General features: G+C 39.7%; 1 long non-coding RNA gene across 1 annotated transcript; it reads left to right on the forward strand.

The window, feature by feature from the left end:
* The first annotated feature begins 392 nt into the window (after positions 1-392).
* LOC118767740 lies at positions 393-18,948 on the forward strand. Its single transcript, XR_005003651.1, has 3 exons — positions 393-526; positions 3,744-3,747; positions 18,937-18,948. It is a non-coding gene; the product is annotated as an uncharacterized LOC118767740 (long non-coding RNA).
* The last annotated feature ends 3,456 nt before the right edge of the window (positions 18,949-22,404 follow it).

Genomic DNA, 22,404 nt, shown 5'->3' on the forward strand with positions numbered 1-22,404 from the left:
CTCAAAAGCAGATAACGCCTCATCAGATAAAGCAATAGGAGAATTCTTTTTGGTATCTGCTTTCAAAAGCCGAGTCAAGGGAAGTAACTTGTTTGCACAATTTCTAACGAAGCGTCTGTAAGAATTGGCAACACCCAAAAAATGATAGAGTTGGCGTAGTGAAGTGGGGGGTGCGATGCGCTGAATTGCATAGACTTTGGAAGAAAGAGTTCTGATCCCATTGGAGTCGATATAATGCCCCAGAAATTCCAGAGTGAACTGCCCGAAAACACACTTATCGGGGTTGATTCACACATTGTAGACGCGAAGATGCTGAAAGAGTTGATTCAAGTGCTGGAGATGATTTTTATGCGTTTGCAATGAGTATGTCATCAACGTAAGCAAACACAAAATCAAGTCCATGAGCAACTTCGTCAATAAATCTTTGGAATGTACTCGTGGCGTTCTGCAGACCGAAGCTCATAAAAAGGAACTCAAAGCTGCCAAAAGGAGTAGTGATGGCAGTTTTTGGATTGACCGGAATCTGGTGATAGGCATGGACAAGGTCAACATTTGAAAAAAATAGTACAACCATGCAAATTAGAGGAGAAATCTTGATTTCTTATGGGATATCGATAGGGAACAGTGACCACATTCAAACGTCTGTAATCCCCCACCGGGTGAAAATCAGAATCCCTTTTTCGAGCCAAATGAAGGGAGATGCCCAAGGGCTGGTGGAGGGGTGAATAAGGCCAAGCTGGAGCATGTGCTCAAACTCAGACCGAGCCTTCTTAAGACAATCAGGATCAAGTCGCCGCAAGCGTGAAAAGACAGGTGGCCCAGTGGTGGTAATATAGTGGAGAGTCGAGTGGGTAGGTTTTGCTGTTTGGAATAGCTGATCCACCAGCACTGGGAAAGAAGCTAAGAGTGAATGAAATTCATCACCAGCATTGGCAACATTGGTAGTGGCTTTTGGAGGCGTAGACAAAGACGTAGAACCATCGACAAGTCTCTGTCGCATGACATCTACCAATAGATTAAAATTGTTCAAAAGTCTGCACCCAGAATAGGATGTGGGAGATCAGCTATGACAAAAATCCACCAAAAATCCCGGCAAAGATTAATGTCGATATTTAATGAAATTTGCCCATACTTTGCAATGGAAGACCAATTGACTGCATGCAAGGTGATCTCTGAGCACTTTGGCTTGTTTGTAGCGAGAAGCAAAGGCCAAATAGAGCAACTAGAACCTGTGTCAACCATAAAAGCCTGATTAGACACGCAGTCCTTCACAAAAATTGCACGATTTGGGGATTAGTGGTCGGAAGTGTTTGACGTGCTCAAAACCTCCACAGGTCGTTTTCCAACACCTGGAAAGAACAGTGTGGAATGCATTTGTGTGCGTTATACTGATACCTGGCGTGGTACCAACAAAGACTGGAATGAGAAAAGAGGAATCGGTCGAGCATGAACGGGACCAGCTTCAATTTCAACTATGCGAAGAGTTGGAGTGCCCTCCCCATAGTGCATCCATTCGGCACATTAAGGAATCAAGTTTAACCAAAATATCATCCTGTGGAGAGGAAGATGTGGCAGAGGAAACCTCTGAGCAGGAGAAGACATGGCAAGGTGCTGGCTGGATTGCAAATTCTAAAATTTTATCAACCATGGTGGCAAGTTGATCCACAGTGTTGGTATCAACTGCTGTAGCTAAGATGGTTTGCACATTGGGAGGTAGCCAGGAGAAGAAAAGCTTCCGTAAAAGCAAGTTGTCCTCAGTCGTGTCGCTGAGCTCACGGAGACACTGTAAAAATTGAGTCGGCGTCCTGTCACCTAACTCCTCATTTTGCATAAGCTGCTTAAATTTAGACCCCGCAGATTTCGTGTTTCGGCAGAGAACCTTGGATTTGACCCCCTCGTACATTGCATCTGGACGAGGATCAGTGATGAAATCCCTGACTGAAGGAGTGAGTGGTGCAGGAATGCTACAAACGAGAAGATTCAACTGACAGGATGAGGGTACAGCATGTGCTGCAAAATAGGCCTCAAACTGAGCGAACCAAAGTGAGATGTCACCTGTATACGAAGGGATGTATCAACAATTCTGCCAGCTCTAATGTTTAATCCTAATTTAGTTCATGTACGCAAGACAGACCTCTGTCTTAGCAAATTACATGTTTTATGCATTTAATTCATGCAAACAGAACTTAATAGAATTTAACAGAAAAGGACAATTTGGCCATTTCCTAAAATGACATTGTCTTTCCTTTTCTTGCTGTACCTTTAGCATGAATTATAGCAACAGTTTGGGATTGCACAATAAACCATCCACTAGAACAGAACAACTGTTCACTAACTAACAAAAAATAGGTCTTCTTCTTTATAAATATCAGTGAAACTTTTTGACGCACTTTCCTTTTCTATTATTGAAGACAAACTAGAGTTTGTATCCATATAATTTTCTTTCTCCTTCAAGATGTTTCACAAGTCTAAAATGTCAGAAATCATTTTTATTAACATGATATTTTGCCCATCCCATTTTCAGTCCTCCTAGCTCCCCCCCCCCCCCGGCTGTCCAGGAGGACCTGCTTTCTATATGAGAAACACTGTACTAGAAGACCTGGAACTTTCTCTCTCACACAAACTTGCATGCACACATTACATTACTGTACATACATCATTATCATATATTATTCTTTTATCCTTTTACTTGTTTCAGTCATTTGACTGTAGCCATGCTGGAGCACCACCTTTAGTCAGAACTTATTCTTTGTAACCCTAATACTTATTCTGTTGCTCTCTTTTGCCAAACCACTAAGTTATGGGGATGTGAACACACCAACATCGGTTGTCAAGTGATGGTAGGGGAACAAACACACACACACACATGCATATATATGCACATACTTACATGTATACCTATATACATATGCATATGTGGGCACTGGACATCACAAAACATAAACAACAAAAAATACGATGACATGTTTCTTTCAGTTTCCATCTACCAAATTCATTTACAAGGCTTTAGGTGGCCCAAGGTTATAGCAGAAGAGAGTTGCCCAAAGTGCCATGCAGTGGAACTGAACCCAGAACCATGTGGTTGGCAAGAAAGCTACTTACCACACTGCCACTCCTGTGCCTTAATGTCCATGTTCCATGCTAACATGGGTTGGCTAATTTGATAGGATCCAATGGGTCCCAGAACTATAATGTGCCCCAGTGTCTCCTTTGGCTTGGTTTCTATAGCTGGATACCCTTCCTAATGCCAACATGCTTATAATGGGTGCTTTCTTGTGCCACTGGCACTAGTGCAGTCACCATGTTTGCAAGAGCACTAACTCTAAGGTGACAGCTTCATGTATAGAGATGAAGGGTTAAAGTATGAGAGGAGGGGCTAGAACAGAAGAGGTTCCTTGCTGTAGAAGAGCTACATGACTACTCACATTTTGAATAGAGCTAGGAAGAGATAAAAATAGTGGTGATGAGGTGTCTATGTGGACCTTCACTGTATGAAGTAGTAGAGAGAATGGATACAGAAGAACTAGGAGTGAAGGTGGGTGGAGTTTGTAAGAGTTTTGGAGTAATGAGATAAGGAATAGGTGAGGGGAGGTAAGTAACAGCTGTAAAGGCTGAGTAGGACTGAAGGGTGCTTGTAGTGAATGGCAGATAAGGGATGGGGGATGACCAATAATGGATGAGCTGGGAGAGGTAGGAAGCAGTAGATGATTGCCAATATAGAAAAATAGTGGTGAGAACAGCAGAATTGTAATGATGATACAGTGGAAAGAGAAAAGACAAAGAGATAATGTGGTTTGATAGGTTGCCTTTAGGGAGAGATCAAGGCAATGTCTTAATTTACTATTTTTGATTCTAGATTTATTAGTATAAGACAGAAGTTATGGATTTCTAATCCATCTTAATAATACTTTGAAAAGAATGATTAAATAACCCATTTACAAAATGGGTGGTGATGATAACTACCATCCATCAAGTCCCCAGTTTGCACATAGGGGAATGGGCTAGGTTAGCTGCAAATACTCAATAAGCAGTCCTGGACAAATTCACAGGTTGTCTTTTGGCAAGGTGTAACACCTGTCAGCCACCCTGCTAGGGTCACAGTGAAATCCTGAAAAGAGTGGAAATGTCACTATCATTGGAAAGCAAGATGGTTGTAGGGAATGGAATGCAAGACATATAATACTTTCTTTTGGATTTCTTCCCACTTTACTGAACAAATTATACTTTTGTGAAACTTGGTCTGGGAAACTCGCCAGCTTGACTGGTACTGCAATTGTCTATAGGACGTTCGACTATAAATGAGTAATTAGCAATCAAAAGACATTCCATAACTTGTATTAACTTCAGAAATTCATCCCACATTGCTTGTTGAGTAGTTAAACAAGGAGCATGTCCCAGCTCCAACTCAGTGTTTCAAAAATCAGCTCCAGAGCCAAACTGTGTATTTGAAATGCAAGCAAAATACACTTGTCTCCACCTTCAATGTGTGCATCCTCAGAAACCTAAATCAACTCCCTGAACTTGTTGCCTCATCCATTAAGCACAAAATCAATGTTATCTGTGTGCAAGAACACAGGCTTTATCATGACAATGTTGAGCTGAAATACCGTGATGCTGGTAGAGGCTGGACTTTCATCTCAGCCTCAGCTTGGAAAAATTCTACCAATTTTACCATTGGCAGTGTAGGCATGCTACTAAGCCCACCTACCCTTAAATCTTTAAGCAGCATAATGAAAATTCATTCAAGAATAGTAATAGCCTCTTATCAAGGATATCCAGAAACATCACTCATACTCACCAACAAACACAACAGATGAAGAAGTGATTTCCAATTTTTAACTGGCTCTCTCTTTATCAGTGAGACAAATACCAAAGCATATAGTTCTCATAATTGGAGATGTTGAGAATACCCACATCAAAAAGTCTGAAGTCCACGAATATACATTCCACGCAACCATGACCAGAAATGGCCAATATCTAATTGAATTTATTCTTGAAAATCAATTAAAAACCAAAGCCTTAGTAAGTAGACAAATCACAAATCCTTTCAGGTGGGTGGCCCTGCTCAATCTGTAGAAAAGGTGTAGGTAGAAACTCCATAAGATGTATGTAGCATAAGCTATGGACACATAAGAGGTGCAGCAATATCAGAGGAAGGTTATCAGGGAAACTAGTTTTTGTGTGTGGAAGATGCACAAATACAATTAACACTAAAAATGTACAGAAAATAGACTCCATCAAATTTGGGGTGTGGGGAGCTAGAAGTAGTTGATAGCTTTCATTATCTAGGTGACCAAGCTGATAGAGGAGTTGGATACTTTGAGAGTTTAGTTGCGAGAATAAGAATAGGCTGGGCAAAGTTCAGAGAGCTTCCACATCTGTTGGTAGGTAACAAAGGACATCTTCCTCAGAGTGAAAGAAATTGTATGATGTCTGTGTGAACAGCCATACTACACGACAATGAAACATGGGCTGTGACTGCTGAAGAAATGTGTAGGCTTGAAAGAAATGAAGCTATTATGCTTCACTGGATGTGCAGTTTTAGTGTTCATATATGACAGAGTGTAAGTGTCTTAAGAGAAAAGTTGGGCATAAGAGACAAGATGTGGTGTGCATGAGAGACAACTATGTTGGTATGGTCATGTAATGCATATGGACGTGGACAGCTGTGTGAAGAAGTGCCAATCTCTAACAGTAGAGGGAAGCTGTAGAAGAGGAAGTTCAAATGTTGGGCCTCACGGAGGCAATGACTATTGACCTAAACCTTTGGTGATGTGCCATGCTTGAGAAGACATGTCAAGCTAAGTGAAATCATTGTTGTTGGTGTGACATAACTGGTACCCATGCCAGTGGCATGTAAAAAGCATTTTTCAAGTATTGGGCCTCACGGAGGCAATGACAAATGACTGAAACCTTTGGCAATATGCTGTGCTTGAGAAGAAGACCCATCAAGCCAAGTGAAATCATTGTTGTAGCAGATATTATGGTGTTACACAATGGGCACCTGATATTGGTTTCACACAAAAGCACTCTCAGAGTGGTTGGCATTAGGAAGGACATTCAGCTGTAGAAACCATGCCAAATCAGACTAGAGTCTGGTGTAACCCCTCAGCTTACCAGCTCTTGTCAAACTATTCAACCTATGCTAGCATGGACAACGGATGTTAAATGATGGTGATGATGAAATGCAAAAGTCATAAGAAATCCTCAAAGCTATGCAAATGATACAAATGCCCAACTAGATTATATGCTAATCAACAAGAAATGGAGGAATGGCACCTTAAACACAGTCTTACAATACTTTTGAAGGAGTAGGCAATGATTACAAAATTGTCACATCAAAATTTCACTTTGGTCTTAGAGCTTACAAAACCAAATCAGCCTCTAGAGCTGTATATGACTAGTCAGTTTTAACCAACAACAGAGATATCCACCACTGCAGTTAGAAACAGATTTGAGCTACTACAAAATGAACATGAAGAAAATTCCTCCAACACAACATACAATAATTTTGTAATGTCCTACACAGATGTTGCAAAAGAGAGCGTAGTCATAAAACCAAAAACTTATTTCCCCTGGGATGACCAAGTGATAATGAACAAGAGAAAACACCTCAAAGAAGTTGCTCAAGCTAAACTTATACATCCAAGTCCTTCAGATGAAGTCAATTTCAAAAACCACAGAAAGAACTACTAGACCTATATCAATCTCAGCAAGAAAGCTAAATAAACTGAATTAAACAAGTTGCAACAAACAAGCAGACATTACTAGCTAAAAAGAGTCCACAGGAACACATAGAAAAGTGGAGGGATCATTTTTAAAATTTGTTTGGGAACATGCCTTCAATTTCTGATACAGCTGTAACTCCAACCATTGACCACACTTTTGATTTCACCATTGATGAATTGAAAGAACTGAAAGACATGAAAAAGCAAAAGGCTGCTGGACTAGATAACATTCCACCTGAAGTCTGAAAAATAGAAATCAATGATATGTTAGGCTTCTGCAATACAGTCTACAATGGAAGTAACACTGGCAAATGGACAGAAGGCTGTATACTCTCATTTCCAAAGAAAAGCAATTGGATCTTGCAAAGAGCTGTATCACTCATACAGCTATTACTGCAAAAATTTATAATTTACTCCTACTCAACAGGACAGAATCAGAAATTAAGAAAATGTTCAGAAGAAATCAAAATGGCTTCAAAAAATAGATCAACAGTCAGACTTACTAGGAGTAAAAGCCAACAATCTTGAAGCAGTATGACTGTTTGTTGATTTCTCAAAAGCTTTTGAATTCATCCACCATGGTAAAATGGTAAAAATACTACTTCCATGAAGAAACAACAGAAGTAATTATCATGTTCTATAACACCAAATCAATGGTAAGATCCCTAGATGGAGATACAAATGTCTTTGGTGTCAAAGCTGGAGTAATCTGGAGTAACACACTGCTACCTTTTCTCTTCATGATCACTTTGGATTACGTCCTCAGAATATCACCTGACAACCTAAACAGCCTTGGTTTCACGTTCATGATTGATTGATTGGACATCAAGTTCAGAAAATAATTGATCTAGACTATGCTGATGATTTATCCCTGCTCTTTAACACAATATCAAGCTCCATCCAGTTACTTCATAGACTAGAATTAGCCGCACAAGATGTTGGCGTATTTGTTAATCTTAGTAAAACCAAGTTCATTCTCACAATCAATAAAGATCATCAGAGAAGATCCCATCAGTCAAGTTGATGATTTCACATACCTCAGTTTTGAGACAGCTTTAACTGAATAAGGTTTGAGATGCTAGGAGGAGTTGGTTTGCAATTATGAAGAATACCTTTCATTTCTATTTGGATCCAGCAAAGGAAGTTAGATGCTGCAAAAGAGTAATTGCTTCATTAACAGTGCTGTATATTCAGCAAGAATGCTTTCCTGTTGAGAATGGAAATGTGACTTCAGTGAAATCTAATCTACCTCTGGTCTCTTGTTTATGCCTCTCTAAATAACTAGAAGAAATGTGGAAGTTTCAAGGATGTTGTAGTTAGTGTTCATATATGGCATAATATCACTGCAAACTGATTGGATGATAATCAGGACAGACAAAAGCATAAGATCAATTCTAGACCTTGCTACAGTGTAAAAGCTTTTCACAGACCGAACCAGCACCATAAGCCCACCTTTTCTGGCACCACTAGACTTTCCCTCTCTTCTGCAACCAACACCATTATTTTCAATAGTTCTCAAAGTCTCTTTCCAGATGTCCTGTTGTCGATTTTCCATGTTTCTTTTCATAGTTTTTTTTCATTTTTCTAGCCATCAAGTTAGCACAGAAATATAAATAAATGATGTGCTGCTTTTAATAGAGTTAACATTCCCTTACCCCCAAAATGGAAAATTATTTCCACTAGAGATTAAGGGTTCAGAATTTATATCTGTGAAGCTTTGGGAATCCAACACTCTTCGGCTCATGATACCTGGAAACACTCTGCACCCCAACACACACCACTTCTACAAAGCTTAATCAACAAATCTCCATTTCTCAAAGTGCACTAAGTATATCTTCCTTAGACTTCCAGTAAAACATTGAATGTGATATCAATTACAGATGCACATACAGACGTGTGTGTATGTGTGTGTAAAATAATTAATAGTGACAGGCAATCTTGATATCTGACCTAACACGTAGGTTCTATTAAAACACAGAATATAGCTGTAGCATAGTTCTCATCTGTCAATGCTATAAATATAAGTGCTTAAATATAAGTGCTTTTATGCACCATGAGTCCATATGAGAGGCCCTCTGAAGGTAAATAATGCAGTATTCTATGTTAAGTCAGAGATGAAAATTGCTCCCTCTCTATATAGATGTGGTGTGTGTGTGTGTGTGTATATATATATATATATACAAAGGCATGCTGAAACGTTCTTGGTTTTAAGGGTGTCATGAAAGGCCTGGTCGGATTTCTGAGTTCTTTATAGGGCATAGAAAAACTGAAGGACCATGCAATAAGTGTGTGAATCTGAGTGGGGAATATGTTGTATAAAATCATAATTAATAACCAGTCCTACAGTAATTTTTTCTTTTACCCAAAACCAGGAACTTTTCAGCACCACTCATATATATGTGTGTGTGTGTATGTGAGGAGGTGCAAAGGCCCAGTGGTTAGGGCAGTGGACTCGCGGTTGGAGGATCATGGTTTCGATTCCCAGACTGGGCGTTGTGTGTGTTTATTGAGTGAAAACACCTAAAGTTCCATGAGGCTCAAGCAGGGGGTGGTGGCGACCCCTGTTGTATTCATTCGCCCCAACTTTCTCTCACTCTTTCTTCCTGTTTCTTGAGTAAAGCTGCAATGGACTGGCATCCCGTCTAGTTGGGGGGAACACATACACCATGGAAACCAGGCCCATGAGCCTGGCTAGGCTTGAAAAGGGTGAATAAATAATATATATATATATATATATAAACCCCTTATTAGTTCTTTTCATTATTCTGTCTATTTCAGTACCATGTCATCATGTAAATATAGTTTCAATAGTTTCATCTTCCTTGTTATTGCCTTAAGATAACCTTAGTTCACACATATCCTTAACCGCAACATATTCATTCATTCATCTATTAAAGTTTATCACAGTCATTTTTCTCTAATTTTGTCTTAGATTGGCACTCAGATTCCTCGATTCTATTTTACTATTATCAACATTTGCTGTCTCGTTAAATTAACTATGCCACACAAATCCCAAAGGAATATTTTTCTCCCTCGTGTTCTGACCACCACTACCCCCTCTCTCTCTCTCTCCCTTGGCCTCACTCTGTCTGTGTCTCTCTCTCTTTTGATTACCACTCGCCTCACCAAGACTTCCTCCACCACCACCACCACCACCACCACCACCACCACCCAATATAAACTAGCGCACGCACTCGGATTCCCCTACTTGATTGTTAATATCTTCGCCGAAAGAATATGTATCCAGAAGATGCTCTCATCCAAATTTGCTAGTTCACAGTATGCCTGCCCTCCCACCCCCTCCACCTGTACTGGACATCCCTATGCTTTGTCATTTTTTGATCGTCTCCCATGAGCTCTTCTAAAGGCTTTATGCCATACCCACCCCTATGTAAGGTAGTGATCATATAGTGCAAAAATATGATAGTGTAGTGTATGCAGGTTGAACTGAAGGCTATTGTTTGTTTATAAATTCTACCAAATGCTAGCTCTCTTTTCAAGTACATGACGCTGCTGTCTCCCATCTCAAGGTCCCATATCTTCCACACCCTCAGGGTTGGCACTTTCAACGTCAGCACACTGAAAAGGTAGGTCTGTTGAGATGCTTGAACGGAGATGTGTCGATATGTGCAGCATCCAAGAAGTAAGGTGGAGAGGAGGTTCCGCTAGGTTCCTCACAGGCAAAGAACAGAGGTACAAGATTTTCTGGGCAGGGAACAGTGACAGGGTCGGGGTGTGGGTATACTTCTTACAGAGAAATGGGTGGATAAGGTAATGCGACAGAATACTTAAGATTAGATTAGTGCTTCATCATGGGTTAGCAACCATTATCTCAGCCTATGCTCCTCAGCTGGGGCTACCTGATGGTCAGAAAGACCGATTCTATGACACCCTCTTGCAGACTACCGCATTGATGAATGACAGAGACCTTCTCTTTGTGGCTTGTGACTTCAATGGACATAGGGGGCTTCCATGGTGTACATCGAGGCTACGGTTTTGGTTCCCGCAATGAGGAGGGAACCAGGCTGCTGGAGTTCTGTGATGCAAATAATCTTATGGTTTGCAATACTACCTTCAGAAAACCTGCCAGTCACCTACTGTTCTGGCAGACACACTAGCCAAATTGACTACATCCTCACCAGAAAAAGGTAAAGATGGCTGCTTATAAATACCAAAACCTTCCCAGGTGAAGAATGTACCCCACAATTTAGACTGGTAGTTAGTGACTTCAGGATCAGGGCTAAGTGGATACCCAGAAGACGACCAGCATGGAGGAGAAGGGTCTGGAAGCTTAAAGATCCTGCGAATAGACAGAGATTAAGAGACATATTACTCGAAGCCTTTGACGAAATAGAAGGGGATATAGCTTCACATGATGTAGAAGACAACTGGAGATTTCTACAGAACAACCTGCTGAGGGCCACTGACCAGATCTGTAGATGGTGCAAAGTCCCCACTCAACCCAAAATAATGTGGTGGTGGAACAATGTTGTTGACAGGGCTATTAGAGAAAAGAAACAGGACTGGAAGAACAGTGGTAGCAGGAAATTGTATCAGACTGCCAGAAGGGAAGCTAGGAGGCAGGTTTATTTAGCCAGAGGGGAAGCAGATAAGAAAAAATTTGCCAATGTTCTGTGCTCTGAGGACCAAAGACTTGAGATATTTCATGTTGCAAGATAGTGTGTGAGAGAGAATCGTGATGTTGTAGGAGAGAAATGTATCCGCATGGATGATGGTTCACTTGCACTAAACGAAGTTGCAAAGAGAGAGGCTTGGAGACGCCACTGTGAAAGGTTGCTGAATAAAGAAAATGAATGGGAGAAAGAGTCTTCCGAATGTCGACCCAACAGAGGGACCAGCTATCCGAGTTGACAGTACCTTGGTAGATAAAGAAATTAAGAGTATGAAGACACGGAAAGCCCCCGGCCATCAGGAATCACTGCAGAGATGTTCAAAACATCTGGCGGTGTTGGCTATAGCCTAGTCACCCATATAGTTAACCAGGTGATACACAAAGGAGTCATACCCAATGACTGGTGTAGCAGCACTATAGTCAACTGCTACAAAGGTAAAGGTGATGCTTTCGATACAAATAATTACAGAGGTATCAAGTTGTTGGATCAAGTAATGAATTTCATGGAGAGGGTCATAGCCCAACTAATTAGGGAGAGAGTCAGTTTAGATGAGATGCAGTTTGGTTTCATGCCAGGGAAAAGCACCACTGATGCTATATTTCTGGTAAGACAGCTGCAGGAGAAGTACCTAGCCAAAGATAAACCTTTGTACCTGGCTTTTGTTGGTCCCCTGATCCCTTATCTGGTGGTCAATGAGAAAACTAGAGATAGCTGAGTGGTTAGTGACAGCTGTACAAGCCACATACAGGGATGCTGTCAGTAAGGTGAGGTTTGGCAACGAGTACAGTGAAGAATTGCTGGTAGGTGTAGGGATCCACAAAAGATCAGTCCTCAGCGCCCTCTTATTCATCATAGTCCTCCAGGCAATAACAGGGGAATTCAAGACAGGATGCTCCTAGGAGCTTCTCTATGCTAATGACCTTGCTCTAATAGCTCAGTCACTATCAGAACTAGAGAAGTTTCAGGTGTGGAAGCAGGGCCTAGAATTGAAGTCAATCTAGCAAAAACCAAAGTCTTAATAAGTAGGAAGGCAAACAAACCACAAATCCTTTCAGGTAGATGTTCCTACTTGATCTGTAGAAAAGGCATAGGTAGAAACTCCATAAGATGTACCCGGTGTAAGCTATGGGCACATAAAAGGTGCAACAATATCAAAGGAAGGCTAACTGGGAAGATAATTTTTGTGTGTGGTGAATGCTGAGGGGCAATAAACACTAAAAATGTGCTGAAAACAGCTTCCGTCACATTCTAGCAGGAAAAACTAGAAGTAGTTGATAGCTTCCGTTACTGAGGTGACCAAGTCAGGAGTGAATGCTCTGAGAGTGTAGTTACTAGAATAAGAATATCCTGGGCAAAGTTCAGAGAGCTCCTACCTCTGCTGGCAACAAAGGCCTCTCTCTCAGAGTAAAAGGTAGACTGTATGACGCATGTGTGTGAACAGCCATGCTACATGACAGTGAAACATAGGCCGTGACTGCTGAGGACATGCGTAAACTTGCAAGGAATGAAGCTAGTATGCTCTGCTGGATGTGTAATGTCAGTGTGCATACACAACAGAGTGTAAGCACCCTGAGAGAAAAGTTGGACATAAGAAGCGTTAGATGTGGTGTGCAAAAGAGATGATTGTGCTGGTATGGTCATGTGTTGCATACGGATGAAGACAGCTGTGTGAAAAAGTGTCACGCTCTAGCAGTTGAGGGAACCTGTGGAAGAGATAGACCCAAGAAGACCTGGTTTGAGGTGGTGAAGCACGACCTTTGAATGTTGGGCCTCACGGAGGCAATGACAAGTAACTGAGACCTTTGGAGATATGTTGTGCTTGAGAAGACCCAGCAAGCCAAGTGAGACTGTAACCATGGCCTATGCCAGTGTAGCATAACCAGCTCATTTAGAGTACTCTTCAATCATTGGTCAATAAACTGTGCTCGCAGAGACCTGTTGAGTCAAGTGAAGTCATTGTCATGGCCGATGACAGTACCACCTGATTGGCACGTAAAAAGCACCATTCAAACATGATCATTGCCAGTGCCGCCTGACTGGCTCCCGTGCCAGTGTCATCTAAAAAGCACCATTTGAGTGTGGTCGATGCCAGTGCTGGCTGACCAGTCCTATACTAGTGGCACAGAAAAAGCACTATTCGAGCGTATTGTTGCCAGTTCCGCCTGACTGGCTCCCATACCGGTGGCACGTAAAAAGCACCCATTACACTCTTGGAGTGGTTGGCATTAGGAAGGGCATCAAGCTGTAGAAACTTTGCCAAATCAGATTGGAACCTGGTGAAGCCTTCTGGCTTGTGAGCCCTCAGTCAAACTGTCCAACCCATGCCAGCATGGAAAGCAGACGTTAAACAATGATGATGATATTTATACAGCGTGTTCAGGCTGAATTTGCTGATTTTTTTTGTCTCTTTTTTTTTTTTTTTTTTTTTTTTCAGAAACAGTTTGATGTAATTGGTGAACAGTCAGTGGTATTGAAGAGCATAAAGATTAAAATTGTAGTTGCGAAAATGTTAGTGGAGATGGAGAACATCTGAATATTGGAGATGAGTTACCTGTATCATGAGGATTCATGTTTGGTATCAAAATTCCCACATCATGACTGCTACTCAAATCTCTGTGAACACTGTAAAGACTGTAACACATGACATAAACAGCTGCAGCAGAGACAATGAAACTGTGGTGAGCAGGAAGGGATACAGTAGGCATGCTGATGATGTCTGCATGCCAGAATTTATCCCCACATCTTTCAATAGGGCCTTAGGCTCAGTTCAGATGGCTACATGAAGCCATTAGAGATTGTGGTCAAAACCTGGCTGGTGAGGGTTGCTGCTAGAAGGCCATATATGTGACAGCAGTATTTGGCTTCTTGTCATATAACTGGAAAGAGTCTGAAGTAGTTGTTGGAGAATTTCTATGACTTCACCAGCCTCAATTTCTGATCTCCTAATTCTTGAGAAAGACAAACTACTCTATCAGCAACTCCAAAGTCAAGCTGGAAGCCAAGATTAAGGTATTCAAAGATCTTCCCAGGAACATGGGAATGAATGCATCAGGTTCTGGAGTCATCTTGAAGCTGTGATGGGAGCTGAGGGTGGCTACTTTGAGTAAAATGTAGCCATAATGTAGTTGATATTTTTTGATTAAAAAAAAAAATATTAGATCAGGTATTGATTTCTTTCCCTTTTGTGCAAACTGTCAAATTTAGCCCTGTACATGTAATTATATATATAGAGGTATGACTGTATTGCAAGAAGCTTGCTTCCCAAACTACATGGTTTCAGATTCAGCTCAACTGCATGGCAGTCCATGGTTGACCAAAGCTCATGAGAGGATTTGGTAGATGGAAACTGAAAGAGGCCTATTATGTATATATATATGTTTTTTGTTTGTTCCTCATCACTGCTTGACAACTAATGTTGGTTTGTTTACATCTTCATAACCTAGTGGTTCAGTAAAAAAAAAAGACCAATAGCATAAGTACCAGAACTGGAAATAAGCACTGGGATTGGTTTGTCTCAGCTTGGCTGCAGTTCAATGACTGAAACAAGTAGATATAAATACACACACACATACATAAACTATATATGTAGCTATATCTATATAACAAACGAAGGGAAAAAAACGATTCCTTCAAAGGGGTGTAAAACATTGAATTCACTGGTATGAATACCACAAAAGTAGGGGTATAAATACAAATTACAAATAATAAATTAAATAGAGAAATACAATAGACAATCTAACAATTTATTACATTATGATATAATATAATATACTATAAAATATAATATAATATAAGATAAGGTAATATAACCTTTTTTTTTTAAAGAACCAAATAAAGCCAACAATTTGTTTCAACTTGTATACAATATTTGATTTATAAACAATTCATATCTATATATACAAGTTTCTTCAGGGCCTTGTATACATGGATATGAATTGCTTATAAATCAAATAATGTATATAAGTTGAAACAATTATCTTATGTTATATTTTAATAGTATATTATATATTATAATGTAATAAATTGTTAGACTGTCAATTGTATTTCTCTATTTAATTTATTATTTGTAATATATATCATCATCATCATTTAATGTCCGTTTTCCATGCTGAGATGGGTTGGACTGTTTGACTGGGGTCTGGGAAGCCAGGAGGCTGCACCAGGTCCCAATCTGATCTGGCAGTGTTTCTACAGCTGGATGCCCTTCCTAATGCCAACGACTCCAAGAGTGTAGTGGGTGCTTTTTACGTGCCACCGGCACAGGGGCCAGAGGGAGCTTGCAGTGACCACAATTGGATGGTGCTTTTTATATGCCACCAGCATGGAAGCCAGTCAAGGCGGCACTGGCATCAGCCACATTCGGCTGGTGCTTTTTACGTGTCACTGGCACGAGGGTCACAGCTACAATTTCCATTTGATTGTAATTTGATTTTGATATTGATGTTGATGTACTTGACTCAATAGGTCTCCTTTTGAGTGGGCTGATTATGTGATGCTGGTGTAGGTTACAGCTGTGAACTCACTTTATTTGCCGGGTCTTCTCAGTCACAGCATATCTCCAGAAGTCTCAGTCTTTTGTCATTGCCTCTGTGAGGCCCAACGTTAGAAGATCATGCTTCACCACCTCATCTCATGTCTTCTTGAGTCTCCCTCTACCCCAGATTCCTTCCACTGATTGGGAGTGGTACTTCTTCACACAGCTCTCCTTGTCCATCTACAGTACATGACCATACCAACACTAACATCTCTCTTGCATGCCACATCCAATGATTCTTATGTCTAACATTTCTCTCAGGGTACTTACACTCTGTCGTGTGTGCGCACTGACCTGACATTACATATCCAGCAGATCATGCTAGCTTCATTTCTTTTGAGCTTACGCATGTCTTCAGCAGTCACGGTCCATGTTTCATTGCCATGAAGCATGGCTGTTCACACACATGCATTGTACAATCTACCTTTCACTCTGAGCAAGAGGTCATTTGTCACCAGTAGGGGTGGAAGCTTTCTGAACTTTGCCCAGGCTTTTCTTATTCTAGTGGTAACACTCTCTGAGCACCCACCCCCACTACAGACTTGGTCACCTAGGTAGCAGAAGCTATCAACTACTTCTAGTTTCTTCCCCTGGCATGTGATGGAATCTGTTTTCTGAGCACCTGTGGTGTTTATTGCCCCTGTGCATCTGCTGCACACGAAAGCTATCTTCCCAGTTAATCTTCCTTTGATGTTGCTGCACCTCTTATGTGTCCATAGCTTACAGTGGGTACATCTTATGGAGTTTCTACCTACACCTTTTCTACAGGTCGAGCAGGGCCACCTACCTGAAGGGGTGTGTAATATGTTTGCCCTTCTAGTTACTAGAACTTTGGTCTTTGCAGCATTGACTCTAAGGCCCTTCAATTCTAAACCTTGCTTCCACACTTGAAATTTTTTCGCTAGTTCTGCTAGTGATTCTGCTATGAGGGCCCGGTTTTCATTCTCATACTTGCCATGATTCCTCCAGTGATAAAAGTTTTATAAGCCTGTCTCTCTCTTTGCCTCACTAGTGTCTTCTTACTGCTATTTCCTGAGGTGAAACTAGCCATTTATTTGACCACTTCCAGCTGTAGATTATATAAAGAACCCTTCACACACAGTTTTCCAAACTTTCATATTGCTTGCTTCTGGTAAGACAGCTGCAGGAGAAATATATAGCCAAAGATAAAGCTCTGTACTTGGAGAAAGCCTTTGACAGGGTCCTCCGATCCCTTATCTGGTGGACAATGTGGAAACTAGGGATAGACAAATGGTTCATGAGAGCTGTACAAGGACATTACCAGTGAAGTGAGGATTGGCAATGAGTGAAGAATTCAGTGTACAAGTAGGGGTTCATCATAGATTGGTTCCCAGCCCCTTCTTATTCATCATATTCCTTTAGGAAATAACAGATGAATTTCAGACAGGCAACCCCTGGGACCTACTCTATGTTGATGATCTTGTTCTTATAGCTGAATCATTACCAGAACTAGAAAAGTTTCAGGTACGGAAGTAAAGTCTAGAACTGAAAGGCCTTAGAGTTAACCTAGCAAAAACCAGTCTTAGTAAGTAGGAAGGCAGACAAATCACAAATCTCATCAGGTGGATGGCTCTGCTCAATCTGTAGAAAAAGTGTAGGTAGAAATTCCTTAAGATGTACCTAGTGTAAGCTATGGACACATAAGAGATGCAACAAGATCAGAGGAAGATTAACAGAGAAAATAGCTTTTGTGTGTGGAAGATGCACAGGTACAATAAGCACCAAAAATGTACAGAAAATAGACTCCATCAACTGCTAGGTGACCAAGTTAGTAACGAAGGTGGATGCTCTGAGAGTGTAGTTGCGAGAATAAGAATAGGCTGGGCAAAGTTCAGAGAGCTCCTACCTCTGCTGGTAACAAAGGGTCTCTCCCTCAGAGTGAAAGGCAGATTGTATGATGCCTGTGTGCGAACAGCTATGCTATATGGCAGTGAAACACGGGCTGTGACAGCCGAGGATATGCATAGGCTTGAAAGAAATGGAGCCTGTATGCTTCGCTGGATGTGCAATGTCAGTGTGCATGTTCGACAGAGTGTAAGCAACTGGAGAGAAAAGTTGGGCATAAGATGTGGTGTGCAAGAGAGACAACTGCGCTGGTATGGTCATGTGATGCATATGGATGAAGACAGCTGTGTAAAGAAGTGGCAATCTCTAACTGTGGAGGGAACCTGAGGTAGACATGGGATGAGGTGATGAAGTATATCTTCAAACTTTGGGCCTTTTAGAGGCAATATGCTGTTTGAGAAGACCTATCAAGCAAGTGAAATAATAGTCATGGCTGATGCTGGTGTTACTTAACTGGCACATAAAGAGCACCTTTTGAGCATTGGGCTTCATGGAGGCAAAGTAGCTGACGCTGGTGGCATGTGAAAAGCTCCTCTTGAGTGTTGGGCCTTATGAATGACAGATCTGGCATTATGTTGTGCTTGAGAAGACCCATCAAGCCAAGTAAAATCGCATTGCTGGCAGATACTGGTGTCACACAAAAGGCACCCATGCTGGTGGAATGTAAAAGCACCCATTACACTCTTGGAGTGGTTGGCGTTAGGAAGAGCATCCTGTCGTAGAGACCATGCCAAATCCGATTGGAATCTGGAGCAGCCCTCCAACTCTAGTCAAACCATCCAACCATGAACAATGGGCGTTAAATGATGATAATATATATATATCATCATTTAATGTCTTTTCTTCCGTGCATGCATGGGTGGGATGGTTGACAGCCAGGTAGAAAACTACTCTAAGCTACTGTGTCCATTTCTGCAGGGTTTTTACGGGTGGATGCTATTTCTAACACCAACCACTCTGCAGAGTGGGCTCAGTGCTTTTTATGTGGCACTAGTATAGGCGAGGTTAGTTTTGGCATGATACTATAGCTGGATGCCCTTCGAAATGCCAACCACTTTACAATGTTGGCTGGCTGGCATAATCATCAAAATTTAATTATCACACATAGATGCATATCCACATAAACATACATATATTCACATCTACATCTTTCATTAGCTGTTGATGGCACAAGAAGTGGAAACTGACAATTTGGAATTTGAATTTAATATACCATTTTTTATTAAAAAAGAGGTGTTCAGATAATGAAAGATGGGAAAAAAGATGAAGGTGCCCTTGGGCAGCATGTTGGTATTGTGGTTAAATTTGAAGTCACTATCTTCCCACATAGCACTCTCTGATCCTTACGTCTAAGTGAAGTTACACTTAATATTTTATGTTGAGTCTGATGAAGATAAATTATGTGGTACTTCGAGGAATGGAGGTTTGATAATTAGGCTTTATAGGAGTGATGAGTGTTGAAGAGGGGAGAGGTGCCAGGTACCAAGAGGACAAGTGTGTTGAATTTCCAGAATTTTATAGATATCTTGAATAAATATCATTTTTGTATTGACTGAAACTGTATAGAAGTGTGTTAGGTTAAGTCTCCAATTCAAACAACACAACCATATCACACTGATTCTGCTTAAGAACTATGTTAAGCATACACATGTCTAAAATGCTGAGCCATTTACACATTAATTTAGGAGCAGGCAATTCATCTTTTAGGTGAATCCTATTTGTTGAATAACAGAAATCCACCATGTGCATGCTTATACATGTGTGTGTAGTATTTGAATGTTAAACAATTGCAACCACCAGATATTTGTATTTTTTCATATCCAATGTTGTTCATGCAAAACATCCTTAAGAACCTGTCTAAGCTTTCAATTTTCTTTCATTTCTTCCTTGTAGAGCACAATAATTGAAGTGTTAAGAATTTATTCGCTTTAAGAGTGAATGAAGTCTATGCCCCTTGCCTCTGAACTATGACTCTTAAGATATATTTTTTTTCATGGAGCAAGAACTACAGCAAGTCAAGTGATGACAGAATGTATCCTTCTCTCAACTATATTGTTCTTCAGTGGATTTGAATTTGGAAGTTTTAAATTTATGAAAGTGTTATCAATTACAAGGTACTTCTGGCATGTTTTCCTCTAAATTTCATCTTTCAATTCTATTTTCCCAGCTTATCTTTGCAATCATAGTAGTGGTAATTTGGTAAGAGGTAAATTTTCAGTTTAAAAAGAGAGAAAAAAAAAGCTTACTTCTATATTTAGGATGCTTCTTTTGCTATTTGTATGTTAAAAACATTTTTTCTCTCACAGTTGGATAACTCTCCTGCTAACTGCTGAACCAGATTTAATAGTGGTTTATTCAGTATTCCATTCTCCAAGTTACTTAAAATGTGAAAGAGTCAGGTTTTGAATAACTGTTGGGATTAATGGAGAATTTTGCTTTTCCCAATAATAGAAACATGGACCAGCAGACAAAATGGAAAAGATGTTGCCCTGGAAGATAGTGAGGGAAATGCACTGGAACAGCCACTCTGACTCATGGATAGCAATCTGTCTTAATAGCAATAAGTTGGGATATGGTCCAGGAAGGGAGGAGGGGGCAAGATCCCCAGAGGTCTCAACCATAAACCTGTCGGTTTAATATCCTCTTTACAAGTACTACTGAAAGGATATGAACCAACAACGGATCAATATCCCTCAACCACAACTTGGCTTATAAAAAGGACATATAATTTAATCTTGGGTTTCTTGGACATAGGATGGTCGCAGACAGAAAACCTAACATAAAGCTACCTGTTCAGGATTAACTTGAGGTAAAATAAGTGGCACTTAAAGCTATCAATTACATATATCAATAACAAAACAAAAGCAGGGGACCAGCAGAATTGACTTGAGTATTTAGTTGCAAGCTCTTTACCTCCTGAGTTCAAACCCAACTGGGATCAACTTTGCTCTTTGTTCTTTCAGGCCAACAGAGTATCAAGTATTCATTGGGTGGTATCTTTCACGCCATCAACTCTTCCTTTTTCATCCCACAATTGAGGCCTTCCGCTTCAGATAGACACCAGTAAAGTGCTATATTGTAGAAGCAGACTGATTCAACATCTTCACTTTAGTTCCTTCTATGCAGGACAGATGTAAACATCACAACTTGTTATATAATCTAATGACAGTAAGGGGTAATCTTCACTATCCACTAATAAAATACCAGATGACAAAGCCAAGCATTTCAACATTGTCACTTATGTAAATTGTATTCTACAAAATATTATTTATCACTAACAGAAGAACAAATAAGGCATTTTTTTCCATATTCTCATTTTATTTTTAAATGTTTATTTCAATGAAAGTAAATACAAAATAAATAGACTGAATGTAAAGTTCATAAATCAAATACCAAAGATCTAAAAACATTAAAACTGGGAAAAGAAAAAAAAAGAAAAAAAAATATATATACATGAAATAACTGATAAAATATGGTATGCTAAGCCAGTCAAAATCCACTGCCTGAACTACTTCAGAACTGCATCAGTTTTGATACAGCAATGAGAGTTCTTTAATTGATCACAAGTTCATTTTTATTGACCTTCAATAAACATTAAACTGCATGTAAGGGGAAGAGGCATTTATTATTATTATTATTATTATTTTTGAAAACTTAAATTAACTGAGTTGGGGAGGGATGTATGAGATTTTAACCCATAAGTATTAATCCAGTTAATTTATTGAAAGTCAACCAAAATTATTCTCATTCATGGCTTGAAATAGTAAAACCAGGAGGTACCACATTTTATTTTAAATCATAATTTTCAAAAACCATAAAATATATAATATCAGCCCACCCAATTAAATTTTTTTTTCTTTTTTGTTCTAAAGAATTCAAGCTGCAATAATAAACATGCAACACTAAGTGTAGTCATTTGAGTTGATTGAAAACAGCCATAACAATTAAGACACTCAATACTTGACAAAGCAATTTGCATGCTACAGGCACAATTCAGTGTGTAGTGGTTCTGTTTTAAAACACCAAAAGCAGTCAACATGCACGTGCACACACACACACACATATATACACACAAACTAAAAATTTTTTATTTTATAAAATTCAAAACAATATGGCCACCACTGGTTAAAACTAGGTCACACTTTGACCTATATAAAATTATTATACAAGGCTAACACTTTTCACAATATTTCAATTAAGAGTTTTTGCAATATTTATAATTATTTTGAACATGTTTAAAATATTACTGCCCACACACCTTCATGAAGAAAAAGTGTCAAAGCTTATAAATAATTTGATTTAAAAAATTATATCATGCCATATACAGACTTCAGACCACTTGCTAAAGTACATAAGGGCATTTTTTATACACATATGTACATGCATATATATATACACATTTGTATATATATATATGCATATATATATATACATATACACACACACACTATATATATATATATATATATATATATATACACACACACACACACATATATACAGACATGTATATATACATATACGTACATATATACATACACACACAAAATGTATTATCAAACTAGTTCCTTAAGCTCTGAATACCTATTTGCAAAGAGGCATTCATATTCCTCGAGAGATCAAGGCCTCCTGTCATGTGGCG

Source organism: Octopus sinensis, linkage group LG24, assembly GCF_006345805.1.
Source record: "Octopus sinensis linkage group LG24, ASM634580v1, whole genome shotgun sequence".
NCBI classification, from domain to species: Eukaryota; Metazoa; Mollusca; class Cephalopoda; order Octopoda; family Octopodidae; genus Octopus; species Octopus sinensis.